This window comes from Hyaena hyaena, unplaced genomic scaffold (genome assembly GCF_003009895.1).
Source record: "Hyaena hyaena isolate Hyena2069 unplaced genomic scaffold, ASM300989v1 scaffold_455, whole genome shotgun sequence".
NCBI lineage: Eukaryota > Metazoa > Chordata > Mammalia > Carnivora > Hyaenidae > Hyaena > Hyaena hyaena.
In genome coordinates, this window is record NW_024081089.1 from 452,872 (window position 1) to 468,313 (window position 15,442).

Here is a 15,442-nt window from a genome sequence, read left to right on the forward strand (position 1 = left end):
TTAAACTGTTTTTACTAGTCTTATCATTGGAGGCAATACTGGCAACTTATTTTGTATTATGTATTAATATAATTCTACCATGTCTGGAATATTAATAATCATTAGGAGGGGCACCAGGGCGGCTCACTCAGTTGAACATCCAACTTCGGCTCAGGTCATGATCTCGCAGTCTGTGAGTTTGAGTTGCGCATCAGCCTCTGTGCTGACAGCTCTGAGCTTGGAGCCTGCTTCTTCAGATTCCATGTCTCCCTCTCTGTCTTCCCCATCCCCACTCGCACTCTGTCTCTCTCTCTCTCAAAAATAAATAAACATTAAAATAAATGAATCATTATGATGAAGGAACAAGTATCTATGATTGCAGGGATAAAAAGATTAGATAAACATGCTATAGTCCTGAATTCTAAGTAGAAATACCAATACGAAAAATGATGTGTTTTGTCTTAAAAATGAGGATAATATTTAGAATTCAGAATTCTATGTGGATGTATATGTGCCTATTTGCACACGTTTTCAAAACTCAACTTTAAATTCAGACTTTTAAGGTGTTTCCTTCATCGAAAAGGACTAGAAACAATGACTAACCAACCCAGTAGCCATGAGAATTGCATCCCCAGTGCTCATTTCATAGGAACTTCTTGGAAGAATGACCATCTGCAAGTCTAGGGCAGGAAATGTACAAGTTGAGGAGCCTGTGGGATATTCTCATTCCAGGTAACAGGAAAGTCTTCAGAGTTTATGGAAAGAATGTGGGAGCCTACTTGAGAATGTCTTATTGGCCGAATATCAAATTAAGCACAGATAAGGATAATAACAGCAGTATGAAGAAACACATCATATATGTTAAATACATGAGTTCATAATCACACACACGAGCATGATGACACATATGCACACACAACAAACAGACAAAGGAAAAAGTACTAATGGGTCACTTTAAAGGATACTAGAAAACCAATCATTTGAAAAAGTATAATAAAGAGAATCAAGAATTTATTCTGCATTCCCTTTACCAAGTAATAGCCGTGGGAAAACCAAATAGAAGGAGTAAAGTTTCTCTTTGTAAAATGCCCCCAGGGAAGAAAGTGTTCTTGGGTAGCTGTTACCATAAGAATGAAGCCTAATAAAATACTTCTTCAAATCTTCAAGCCTTAAAATAGAAATTATTTATTCTCTTGGATCTGTGGGTCTGTCAAGTGTAGGCGGACTTAGCTTGGAGTCAACTGAGTGTTCAACTTCAAACTGCAGATCTGGCTCGCCAGGCCTGTTCTAACTGTATCTATTCTGGAGCCCAGGATGGAGGTTGAGCAGAAGCTTTCCTCACGGTGATGGCTGAAGCCCAAGATGGATAATGGAAATATAGAAACCTCTAAAAACTTAGGCTTAAAACTGTCACAGAGTCAATTCCACCCACATACCATTGGTCCAAGCAAGTAACATGTCTAAGGGTAAGGTCAAGAGGCAGGAAATGTGCTCTGACTTTGATATGCCAAGGCAAAGGTACAATGTGGACACAGGAAAGGGTGAAGAAGTGGAAAAGATACTTTAATCTTCTTCAGATGTCACTGGAATATTATCTTTTCAATGACAAATGGATTAAAGGATCTAGGAATTGATGTCAATACTGGCAACATCATGCAAAGAGATGGTCTGACATTACACGCCTCTTGAGGAATTCAACACCATCTATGAAGTGATCTTGCCTCCTCTCTCCAAATTAACCACATTTTATATGATTAGCTGTCTAGATGTAGTAAATAATTTATAGGAAATGTAGAATCAAGTAGAATCTGTTAAACTATATCATGAGAGGGGCACTTGGGTGGCTCAGTCGATTAAGGGTCTGACTTTGACCCAGGTCATGATCTTACTGCTTGTGGGTTCGAGCCCTGCATCGGGCTCTGTGCTGACACCCCAGAGCCTGGAGCCTGTTTCGGATTCTCTGTCTCCCTCTATCTCTGCTCCTCCCCGACTTGTACTCTGTCTCTCTCTCAAAAATGAGTAAATGTTAAAAAAAATTTTTTTTAATAAAAAATAAAACTATATCATGAGAATGCAGCCAGCAAAATCCAGACTGTGAAAAATTCTCTACAAAAAATGATCAAGCTTCTTCAGTAACTAGATTAAAGAAATAAAAAGAGAATAAAATTTATATGTATACATATATAATGTATGCATTAAATACATATATAAGCATGTATATAATATTGTTGTACTATGTATAAAATTCAAAATTATAATATTACCCTTCATTATACTGTTGGTATTTATTCCAAAGAACTGAAGATGTATTATGTTCGCACAAAAACCTGTATGCAAAAATTCATAGCAACTTTATTCATAATATCTGCAAACTGATAGCATCACAAATATTTTACAATGGGACTGAACTTAAAAATTCCATCTCAAAAAGTTATATACCATATGATTCTCTTCATACAACATTCTTAATATTAAAGATTAGATAAATGAGATAGGCAGAAGAGGAGGTGTGTAAGAATATAATAGGATAATTTGTGGGATACTTGAAAGGTTGGAACAGTTCTGTGAATAGATAGTGCCGATGTTCACAAAAATCTACCGATGTAATAAAATTGTATACAACGATATGAACATGTGCATACACACACAGACACACAAATGGGTGTGTGTAAAACTGGTAAAATTCAAATAAATTCTATAAATTGAACCAATGTCAATTTCTAGTTTGATATTACCCTGAAGTTATGTAAGATGCTATCATTGGAAGGAAATTGGGTGAATGCTACATCTGTGCTATTTTTTGCAACATGTTGTTGATCTATAATTATTTCAAAATAAAAAGCTAAGAGAAAAAAGCAATAGTACTTAGAGATACATAGTGGGTGATAAAATTATAAATCAGAGTAAGAAATTGAATAACAAAAGTCAGGAAACTGAGTTGGAGGAAGAGAGGGCTGTGAGTGGGCGTTGGTGTGTGAAAGGTTCGGATGTGGCTGGCAATGTCAATTTCTCAAGACTTCGGTGATTATTACAAAGGAATTCATATTATAATAATTTGTTAAGCCTCACGTTTATTTTATGCAGTTTTCTGTACTTGCATTATGTTTACCAACAAAATATTTTAAATTAAAAACAATTAAAGTGAAACCTTCTGGAGTAGTAATTATTTGAATACAAGGGGGTAACCACAGTACAGTCAATGCCATGGCTGTTTTCTGAGTCAGAGAAAGAACAAGTCGGGTACTCAGAAAATACTGTCAATTTGGGAGAGAGGTAGTTATGCAAAGGCAACATTATTTAGCAAAGAGTATGGCCTTGGAAGTCTGCCAATCATGGGAGAAGGTAGAGAGCAAAACAGAGCAGTGGTCCAAGTAGAGGACCTTGATGATCCTTAACAGTTATGTAGCATGGAAGGAAGTAGAGTCCATAGGAAGACTAATGAGTGCAGTCAGAATCAGAAGTGCCAGAAGGCAATAGTATTATGGATACCAAGAGAATGGAGTAGTAGCTCTTCTTTATCAGGCTCCAAACTAATTTTCTGGGACCATCTTCTCAGAGAGGGAATGCCCATACAGTGGTTCAGGTTGTATACTGCAAAACTCTAGGGAAAGGCATCCACGAAGTGAATGAAGTCCTGAGAGTGAAGACATACACGCCTTTCTGACCTCCACTCCTCTCTAATACTCAGAGTTTATGGGATTCTTTTCACTTCCGAGTGCAATATATTATTTGCACAGATGTTCACTCTGTCTTGAATATACTTTTATTCTTCCCACAAACCACCTTGCCTTGGAGTCTAATAGCAAATTTATACTACTCTGTGAAAATTTTGCAGAAATCTACCAAACTCACTTTGACTGAATACATTTCCCTCTAGTGGTCATATGGTCTGTCAGGAAAATAAAAATTTCCATATTTTAACATGTGTTCTTTGCATATTTGTTTTGATCTTAGGTGGAGAACTTTTTGAATACAAAAGCTATACCTTCATATCAACAACCCCTACAATGGGCACATCAAGATTCAGTAAGTACTTGTTGAATAAATGAATGAATGAACAGAGCAACCAGTACCCACCTCTAGATATGACTCTGTACAATATCTTAACCTAACAATCTTGTAAATAAAATCTCAACAAGATGGTATTTTTGAGCAATTTCCTTTGTTATTTATTCTGTAAAATCAGGAATGTAGACCTTACATAAACTATTCTAACCAACCAATATGCAAGATTGAAGCAAAGAGAAGATTGATAAGCAATGACAGCCCTGTGATCTTGCTCCTGTAGAGGCTAAATCAAAGTCAGAAGCTTTCTTTGGTGGATTTAGAGAAAAGTCCCTCAGATACAATATGTTAAATGATTGTCTACTTCTAGCACTTAAAATACACAACGATGGAATCAAAATCCTTGAAGCCAAGTAGCACAGTCATGGAAGCCCACTACTGTGGTTTTTGTGTATTTTTCTTCTCTTAATATCCCTTTCTCTCTCTTTAGATATGTTAATATTGTTCTTTGTGCCATAGTATTATTCTTTGTGGCACAAACGAATATACCTAATATCAAAGGTAGACATTTCAAAGGAAATGTCAGCTATCCATTTACCAGGAGCTGGTTAGGTTGATGATTTGACATTACCAATTCCCCTAAAATAGGTTGAGGATTTTCATTCCTTCTTGGGATATTCCTTTCTACTGACCCAAAGTGGTTCCACTTGAGTTGCTCATGCCTTGGACTTCCAAGTAATTTCTTTGAAGAAAGTGTTCCACTGGAGCAAAAAATTAAATTAAAAAAAGAAAGGTGTTTTTGAAAGCTCTTCTTTCATGACCTGCCAAGTCCTAATGGAGGTGGGGGTGCTGGGAGGGGATGGGAAGAAGGAACTGAATGGGGTTGTGAGTGGGAAGTAGACACAGTTGAAGAACTGGTTCATCCTCTGGGGATACTCCAAGAAGACTTCTGAGCCAAGTACTGGTCATGGAATTTGAAATGTGACCTGTGCCTTCTGGAAATCTCTTCAGTGACCCTTGAAGGCCTTGCATCCCCAGCTAAAGTCATCAACCTTCTCCCTCACATCACTTATTCAATATCCTCTATCTCGGTGAATGTCACCTACCTGCAGCCCTTCTTCCAAGCCAAAATCAAGGTTGGGGGGGGGTACAGTTACCTCCTTTCTTGCTGTGCCTCACAGAGACAAAAGTCCTTAGGCATGCTCTCTCTTAACTCTAGGTCTTCCTTCATACAGTTTTCTGTCCTAGAAAGTCTCCTTGCCTCCTCTTCACCTCCCAGCAGTGGCCCAACTCACAATTCCTACAATCTATTTCATGTATTTCTGTGATCACTGTTAATCGATTACACTGCAGTTATTTGTTAATGACCCCTCACCTCTCCCATGAAGCCCATTTCTTTTATGCAATGAGGTCCTTCAGATCAAGAACCAGGTATAATCACCTTTGTACACCAGCAACTCAGCATAGCTTCACATGCATAATGTCCGCTTAGTAAATGTGTGTAAAGACTGGGATTCAATAAATGATTTTATGTTCTTATTTTTAGTTCTCTGCTTGATTTCCAAGTATGGTTGGCCTTGGAACAGCACGGATTTGAACTGCGCAAATATACTGATAAGTGATTTTTTTTGATAAATACAGTACAGTCCTAAACATGTATTTTATCTTCCTTATGGTTTTTTACAAACGTTTTTTCAATAAGTTACTTTATTGTAAGACTTCATATAACATACAAAATATGTGCCAAACAATTGCTTTTGTTATTGGTAAGACTTCCAGCCAATAGCAAGCTATTAGTAGTTGAGTTTTTCAGCAATTACAAGCTGTACATGGATTTTTGACTATGTAGGGTATCAGTACCCCTAACCCGCACATGGCTCAAGGATCAACATTTTCCCTGAAAGAATTTCTCCTAAACTCTTGTACTTTTCTTGTTATTTTCAATTCCAGAGAGATTACTGCAAAATTGCCAATAAGGTGTGCATATAACTGCCCAAACTATGCATGTTTCGATAAAAATTGAATTTTTTTTTTACTGTCCAAACTTTGTCCTCAGTCTAGTCTCTATCAATGGTTATATATGATTTAAGTATACATTTAAAAGATTAGTATTTGTCACCATTTCTGGTAAACACTGGCTCTCCTCAATGTTTCATGCTTTAGGACTTTTAAGAAAACATTACATTTCTTTGAACAACAGAGAACTGTTAACATAGGAAAGGTGCCCAATTGAAAACTGCTCAACCATCCCACAGCCTGAAAGGGAAATGGACTCAGAAACGATTGCCCCTTTCTGGTGCTGTGCGAATTTTCTCATGTACGATGCACCTGTAGATTTTTGGCAGTAAGCTTTTTGGGAAGACACCCAGATCTGGAGTCAGCACTTTGTCCCTGTTTCCTTTGGTGAGTTTTGCCATATTTGTAGCCAGCGCCTCTGAACCGCTGTGTCGTAACTGCAGAGGAAAGGCAAAAGTGTGGATTCCTGCCAGCACCATGCAACTGCTCTCCTGTGAGCAGAGCTGAAAGCAGTAGGCAAGATGTATAGGGAAATTAGGCTAGATTCATTTACAGAAAGCGTTTATGTTGAACTAGCAGGTTCCTGTCGTGTCAGCAACTTCCGATCGCATTTATTTGTTACCACAGTCCTTGGTGAGAGTGCAATCCTATTAAACCTGTATGATACATTACACAAAATTGTAATCATTTTCTATTTTATAAAATAAAAATAACCGTGAAATTTATACAATTGTGGAGTCCTAATAGATTTTCAAGACAAAAAAAAAAAAAAAAAAAAAAGCACAGTCTTGGGTCTCCGTGATTTCTCTTTAGGTAATAGGAACAATAGCCTTCCTATGACACTTGACTTCATGAATCAAAATGGAAAGAAAAAAGCCCTGAAATCAAGCTTTTTTTTTTTTTTTAATTTCAGAACATTGGCTCAGCTTGTATTTTTCCATAAACCAGCAACCTAAGAGCTTATTATCTTAAAATAATAAGCTATAGCTATTGCTCTGTATTACATTTTGCATAATGATATTATCTTTAATAATGAGATTAAAGTTTAAATGAAATCATCTTTGATACTAATTGTTATTAGTTCCAAAGCTGGTTGTTGCCAGCTCCTGCCATGTTCCTGAGCAGGCCCTGATCAGCTATGGCTCTGATACACTGGAAGAGGTCCATACCCACCGGCAACTGGGGGTGTCTAGTTAGTGTTGTTATCGCAGAACGAATCAAGTATACCTGTTGCAGCAAGTGCAGGGTCCTGTATGTCAACAAAACCACAACACTCTCCCCCCTGTCCCAACAATTTGACACAACCTGAGTAGGCCAAGACTTCCAGCTGATTTCCTGCTCTGTGCTCCATAATCACCTCGGAGACTGGAGTCCTTCCCTAGCATTGACTCCCTGCCTGACTAAGGAAGAGTTCAGGGTTCAATGCTTGTGCTAACACTTCATAACTAAGAGATTCGGGGCAAAGTAGCTAACCTGTCTGAGGCTAATTTCACCATTAAGATGGAATAATAAAATCTACTCTGTTTCATTTTATACAGATTAGATATATGTATTATACACAGGGTGTGCGCTGAGAATTAAGTGAGATGTGGATAAGAATGTATAGTTTCTAGTATGTGATGTGTGCTGAGTTCGTGGTTATCACTCACACAGAGATGACTGATACTGCTGATCAAGGGTAGCAAGACATGCCACCCCAAAATACACGATGTTGCCTTATTGGTTATCTTGAGCAGAAGCCATTTGGAAAAAATGAAACAAAACAAAACAAATGCAGGGAGAGGCTTTCTTTGAACTTCTCTTACCTGCCCACAGAAAGATCCCCCAAAGGGAATTCAAACACCATAGTTCATCTCCCTCAAAGCTTCCTCAACCAGAGAAGATTGGGGCTTATTACAGAAGAGGAAGTTGCCACCACATCTAGACCGACCTTGTCATACACTGTCATACATTTTACCTGTTCTTCTAAGTATCATTCATCTTTCCTGAAAATCACTCTTTCCTAAGAGATCTGTATCTCCCTTCCCTATTAATATAGTATTTAATCCTCCAATTGGAAGCCATCTTGGGAAGTTACTCATTTTGCCCTGGGTATTTCTGCACATATACAGGAGGTTAATAAACTTCTGTTTAGTTTTCCCTTATTATCTGTCTTTTATTACAGGAGTCTCAATAAAGGACTCAGAAGGAAGAGGGAAAATTATTTTTTCTCCCTTATACTGATATCATTCCCATCATTCCCAGTCTCCTCCAATAGTCATCCATGTTCTCTTATTTTTCTAGCAATTGGCAGTGATCTTATTCTAAATAGTATTGACAGTTCAGAAAAATTGTATTTCTACTTTAATAACACTATTTCCTATAAATTTTTGCCATTTATTTCTAGCTCATCTCTTATATAGAAGTCAGTCAGAGGGAATGCAAAATGTAGCAGCTACCTTAGAATACAGATAGTCAACTTCTTATAAATTAAATATACACTTATCATATGATCCAGCAATCATGCTCCTTGGTATTTACCCATCGGAGTTAAAACTCACGTTCCTTCAAAAACCTGCACATAAACATTTATAGCACCTTTATTAAAAACTGCAAACCTTGAAATCAACAAGATGTTAAGATGTCAACAAATTCTATGTTCCCCTTTCTTACGGAGAAATATCTCTCTGATCCCTCTGACTGGCTGAGAAAAAATCCTTTACAACCAACTTTAGCAGAGACTAGAAGCAGCCCCAATAACACCAGATAAGCCAAACAGACCAAAATAATACTCCAGAAACTCAGAAACATAAACTTCCATTAGAACACCAGCTTGCAAATATAGGGCAAGATCCATGTGCTAAACCTCAATAAGGTGACTGCCTGCTAAAATGAAACATTTAAGCAGGATCCAGAGTCCTACTAATGGAAAAAATAAAGGAAAACTCCTTGAGGTCATACAGGTCAAAATGGTGGACTGCCCAAACTGCCCAGGCCAGGTGTTCTCCACACCCACTTCCTTTCCCTACCTCTGTGTATAGATGACCCCAAGGCACCCTAACCCTATACATCCAATCAGCTTTAAACACCTCTGCTGGTATGGGTGGACTTCTTTTAATTTTATAAGCAAATGACCACCTTTGTTTGGGAGCTCAGACCTCTGGAGAATGATCTCCTCTGAGCCCAGTGTTGTAAAATAAACTTCCTCCCTTCCAAGATCTCTGAGTCCTGCTTAGTTCTTCCTCCAATGATCCAGATCAGATTTCTGCAACACTACTAACATAGTAGATAATATGTCTAGAATACAATAAAAATTACCTGTCATACAAAGAATTGAGAAAATTCCAATTTGAATAAGATAAGACAATCAACTGATACAAGTATTGGTTATCAATCAGATGTTGGAATTATTTGACAAGCACTTTGGAACAGCTGTCATAAACATGTTATTTTTTTTAATTTTTTATTTATTTAAATCCAAGCAAGTTAACATATAGTGCAATAATGATTTCAGGAATAGAATTTAGTGATTCATCACTTACATGTAACACCCAGTGCTTATCCATACAAGTGCTCTCCTTAACGCCCATCACCCATCTAGCCCTTCCCCCCACCCCACACCCCACCAGCAACCATCAGTTTCTTCTCTGTATTTAAGAATCTTTTACAGTTTGTCTCCCTCTTTGTTAAAAACAAACAAACTCATAAACATGTTTGATCAACTAATTACAAATTGTCTTGAAACAAATGAAAAACTGAGAAAGAAACACAGCATAGAGAGAGAAATGATTAAAAACAATCAGTTTGAAATTACACAACTAAAAACATATACACAGTAAGAAATTAAGAAGCAAAGATTTCACTAAATGGTCCCAACAGTAGAAGATGGAGATCAGGAGGGTGGAATTAGTGAATTCCATAGAACTCACCCAATTTCAACAACAGAGGTAAAGTAGACTTGAAAACTAAAACAAAAACAAACCAAAAAAAAAAAAAAAAAAAAAGAATGGACAGAGACTCAGGAGCCTGTGGGACAGCAATGAAAGAGCCGTCATTTGCATTTGTATCAGCAGATCCCTGAAGGAGAGAAGAAAAAGATTGGGGGAATTAAAGCATCTTTGAAGAAACAATGGCTGAAAACTTGCCAAATTTGGCAAAAGACATAACATTCAGATCCAAGAAACTGAGCAAAGTATAAACAGATTAAACCCAAAGAAATCTAAACAAAGACACATTATAATTAAAGTTTTGAAGACTACAAATAAAGGCAAAATATCCTGAAAGCAGTCAGAGGAAAAATGGGCCATTACCTCCAGGAAATCCATCAGGTTTCGCATGTCCAACCACAGAGGCCAAAAGAAAGGAGCACAGTATTTTGCCAAGTGTCGGAAAAAAAAAAACTATCAGATGAATTCTATATCTGGGAAAACTATCATTCAAGGAAGAAGAAAAAATGAAGACAAAAACAAAAAGGATTGGTCTCTAACAGATCACCCTTAAAGATCCAGTAGAGTAAATTCTTCAGAGAAGAAATGGTCAAGGAAGTTGTCTTGAAACATCTGGAAGGAGGAAACAGTGATGATTGAAACAGAAATTTCAACATGACCTGATTTCCAAAACAATGATATTTGCAAGAGGAAAAGGGAAGTGGATATAAATGAATGTGAGGTTCGCACACTTTGCTCAGGTGTAGTACAATGTTGATTCCAATAGACTTTTATACATCATGCATGTACTGGGTGCCTGGGTGACTCCCTTGGTTAAGTGTTCAACTCTTCATGTCAGCTCAGGTCACCATCTCACACTTCATGAGTTTGAGCTCCATGGGCTCTGGGTTGACAGCACAGAGGCTGCTTAGGATTCTGTCTCTCTCCCTTCTTCTCTGCCCCCCCCCCCCCCCCCGGTGCATTCTCTCTCTCTGTCATAATAAATTAATAAACTTTAAAAAAAGTCATTCATACACTTTGTAATACCCAGTCAACCACCATGAAAACTATGTAGAGATACATTCAAAAACACTATACAGGCGTACCTTGTTTCACCGTGCTTTGCTTTATTGTATTTGCTTTCTTGTACTTTGCAAATACTGTATTTTTTTACAAATCAAAGGTCTGTGGCAACCCTCCATTGAGCAAGTCTTTTGGTGCATTCCTTCCCAGCATTTGCTCACCTCACAGCTCTGTGTCACATGTTGGTAATTCTCTCAATATTCTGAATCTTTTTTTTTGTTTGTTTATTTGTTATAGTTATCTATAATCAGTGATTATGATTTGCTGAAAACTTAGATGATGGTTAGCACAATTTTTAACAATGAAGCTTTTTTTTTAAATTTACTTTGAGAGAAAGAGAGGGAGAGAGAAGGAGCTCAGAGGGGCGGAGAGAAAGGGACAGAGGATCTGACGGGGACTCCTTGCTATCAGCACAGAGCTTGATGAAGAGCTCAGACTCACAAGCTGTGAGATCATGACCTGAGCCAGAGTCAGATGCTTAACTGACTGAGCCATCCAGGCATCCCTAGCAATGAAGTATTTTTTAATCAAGGTATGTATATTGTTTTCCTAAGTTTCACTTTATTGTTTGTATCTTTATTTTTTATTGGTACTCGTTAAAAAGAAATAGGGATATGAACATCCATGTCTTCTCTATTTTTCAAAGCTTTGTAAATTTCATCTGAAAATAAAATGCGGTATTTCATAAAAGCTTTTTTAAATGTCTAAAATATAATTATTTTCTCAGTAAATTCACTTGTAGCTCTTAGGATAAATGATCTGGCCTAGAGTCATTTTACAGAAATAAATATGTAAGAAAATACAATTTAATTTTATAAGCTTGTCTCATTTTTTAATTAAATTGAGGTACAGTGGATACACAATATTACATTAGTTTCAAGTGTACAATATAGTGACTCAACAGCTCTACGTGTTATGCTGTGCTCATCACAAGTGTAACTACGGTCTTTTCACTCTACCACACTATTACAATACCACGGACTATACTCTCTATGCCATACCTTTCGTATCCATGACTTACACATTCCATAACGGGAAGCCTGTATCTCCCAGTCCCCTGTACATGGTTTTGTTTTAGAAATGACACTACTTCACACTTAACAGACTATGGTATAGTGAAAACATACCTTTTATATGCATTGGGAAACCAAAAAAATATATTTGATTTCTTTAATCAAATATTGTGATAAAAGAATTGTGATATTTACTTTATTGCAGTTGTCTGTAGGTAATATGTCTGCAATATCTCTGTGGTATGTCTATATGTTAATCAAGATAGAATCCTAAAATCCTGGATTTAAAAATTTAAATAATTCATGGATACACAAGAAAAACAGATGGACACAAAGAGGAGAAAACTAAAGAGAAAACACAATAAAATTGCAGATATAACCACAAAATATCAATAATTACCTGAAAAGTGCAAATGGTTTAAACACCAATCAAAAGACAAGTTGGCAGAGTAAGTTAAAAAATGATCCAATGCTGCTTAAAAGAAAACCACATCAAATTCAATGATGTATGTGGGTGGGAAGTGAATTCAACAACTTAGAAGAAATGGATCAATTCTTTAAAAACCACAGACTATCAAAACTCAGACAAAATGAAGTAGGCAATCTGAGCAGTCCTATAACCCCCAAATAAATAGAATTTGTAATTACAAAGCTCCTAAAAAAAAAAAGAAAAGAAACTCTCCAGGCCCAGATGATTTTCAGGAGCAAAATATTAGCAAACTAAATCCAAAAATGTATAAAAAAGAATTATATAGCATGACCATGTGGAATTCATTCCAAGTATGCAAAGCTAACTCAATATTTGAAAATCAACTGATAAAATCCATTATCTCAACAAAGCTAAGGAAGAAAAATCATATTATCATAACAATTGATACAGAAAAAGCATTCAACAAAATCCAATACCAAGTCATATATAACTCTCAAGTTAGGAACAGAGAATTTCTTCACATTGACACAACACATCCACAAAAGAACCTACACTTACATTGTATTTAATCATACTTAATGGTGAAGAGTGGAATGTTTTTCCTCTAGAATCAGCAGTAAGTCAAGGATGCTCACTCTAACTTTTACTCCACATAGTAGTAGAAGTTCTAGTCACCAGAACTTGGCAAGAGAGAGAAATCAAAGACATGGGCATTGGAAAGGAAGGAATTAAACTGACTCAATTTGTAGCTGATATGATATTGACATAAAAAAATCTAAGGAAACACATACACACACCCACACACCTCTAAGAAATAAGAAATGAGTTCAGCAAAGTTGTAAGATTCAAGACACACACACACACTTGCACATTGATTACATTTCTATATAACATCAATGAACATATACACACAAATATTTTTTAAATGCAATACCATTTAGGGACTCCTGAAAGGTTCAGTCAGTTATGCATCTTACTTCAGCTCAGGTCTGATCTCACTGTTCATGGTTTGAAGATCCACATCAGACTGTTCTAACAGCTCAGAGCCTGGAGCCTACTTCAGATTCTGTGTCTCCATCTCTCTCTGCCCCTCCCCACTGTTCTCTCTCTCTCTCTCTCGGTCTCTTAATAATAAATGAAACATTAAAAAAACACAACAGTGGGACGCCTGGGTGGCTCAGTCAGTTAAGCATCTGACTTTGACTCAGGTCATGATCTCACAGTTGATGGGTTCGAGCCCTGCCTCAGGCTCTGTGCTGACAGCTCAGAGCCTGGAGGCTGCTTTAGATTATCTGTTTCCCTCTCTGTCTCTCAAAACTAAACAAAAATGTTAAAAAAATAAACAAAATAAAAAACTTTTAAAAATGCAATACCATTTAAAGTTGCTTCAGAAAAAAGATAGCATGTAGATAAAAAATCCAATAAAACATGTAAAGGATGTAGATGATAACAATTACAAAATGCTCATGAAATAAATCAAAGAATATCCAAATAAATGGGAGCTCCTGGGTGGCTCCATCGGTTAAGTGTTTGACTTGATTTCAGCTCAAGGGATGATCTCACAGTTCGTGGGTTCAAGCCCCACATAGGATGCCACACTGATAGTACAGAGCCTGCTTGGAGTTCTCTCTCTGCCTCTCTCTCTGTCCCACTGCTGCTCATTCTCTCACATATGTGTGCACACATTCTCTCTCTCTCTTAAAATAAATAAATAAACTTTACAAAAAAAGAATAAAGTGGGTAAGATTACTAATATTAAAACTTACCAAATAGTGGAAGTAACCAAAATGGTGTAATCTTAGTGGAGAAAAGACACATTGATCAATGAAACAGAATCGCATAACCAGAAATTGTAGTCTGAAAATGCACTCAACTGATTTTGACAAAGGTTCAGGGAAAGAAAGGTCGCCCTGAAGATGATGTTGAAGCAACTGGATATCCAGAAACCAAAGCAAACACACAAAAAAAATGCCCTCTATATAAACTTTCCACCTATGCAAGAGTTATCTCAGAATGGACCACAAAAATTAATATAAAATGTAAGACTCTAAAACTTTTGGGAAAAAAAATAAGAGAAAATAATAGGAAGCTAAGTCTAGGCAAAGTGTTCTTAAATGTGACATCAAAAGTGTAGTTCGTCAAAAGTTTGCTCTGTGAAAGTCCATGTGGAAAGAACAAAAAGCAAATTTCCCCTGCTGCCTGGGTGACTCAGTCGGTTGAGTGTCTGACTCTTGATTTCTGCTTAGGTCATGATCTCCAGGTTCTTGAGATTGAGCTCCGCGTTGGACTCTGTGCTGACAGTGTGGAGCCTGCTTGGGATTCTCTGCCCCTCTCCCTGCTTGCCCTCACATAGGATCTTTCTCTCATTCTCTCTCTTTCAAAATAAATAAATAAACATTTAAAAAACAAGCTTCCAAGTGGGAAAAAAGTATTTGAAAACCACACATTCAACTGAAAGATGACACAATATGTTACCTTAATAAATGTGCTTTTTGTCCTAAGGGTTATTTTGAGCTTAAGGTACTTAAACAACAGCAGATGCAGGCAGGGCATTCTAATCTCCACTCTTGGTCCTGAAAACAGGAGATAAACACTTCCATGTGAAAGTGCCCTTTTTGTCCTAGAAAGAAAGTAACATTCTTATCATCAAGGAGGAGAAATGGAGAATGAGAGAATTCTATTAAAACAGACCTTGTGAGCATAATTCTCATTCTCTGTGTTAGCTTTCTCACATCATTCAGTTCCTTTTTCACAAGCTGCCTCTCTTTTTTCAACCAAAAAAGTCTATTTTCCATTTCTCTGAGTCTTTGTTTCCTTATGAGGACTTTTATGTCATGTAAAATTTACATAAATCTGTCTTTTTTCTGTGATTCATTCTTATGTCAGGCCTGGCCAAAAAACCAGAGGGTAGAGGTAAAATTTTACTCCCCAACAAAACAAAGAATTAGTAACTAGAATACATAGAGAACTCTCACACTCAATGGTTTAACGTAAAACTTCAGTTAGAAAAT

The 15,442-nt window shown here is 36.9% G+C and overlaps 1 long non-coding RNA gene across 2 annotated transcripts in view; it reads right to left on the reverse strand.

Annotated features, from left to right (window-relative positions):
* LOC120246218 overlaps nucleotides 1-13,449 on the reverse strand; it is a 38,172-nt gene extending 24,723 nt beyond the window's left edge. For both annotated transcript variants that reach the window (XR_005531980.1, XR_005531981.1), the window contains exon 1: nucleotides 13,366-13,449. This is a non-coding gene — a long non-coding RNA (uncharacterized LOC120246218). The remainder of the gene's footprint in view (nucleotides 1-13,365) is intronic.
* Between the last annotated feature and the right edge of the window lie 1,993 nt (nucleotides 13,450-15,442).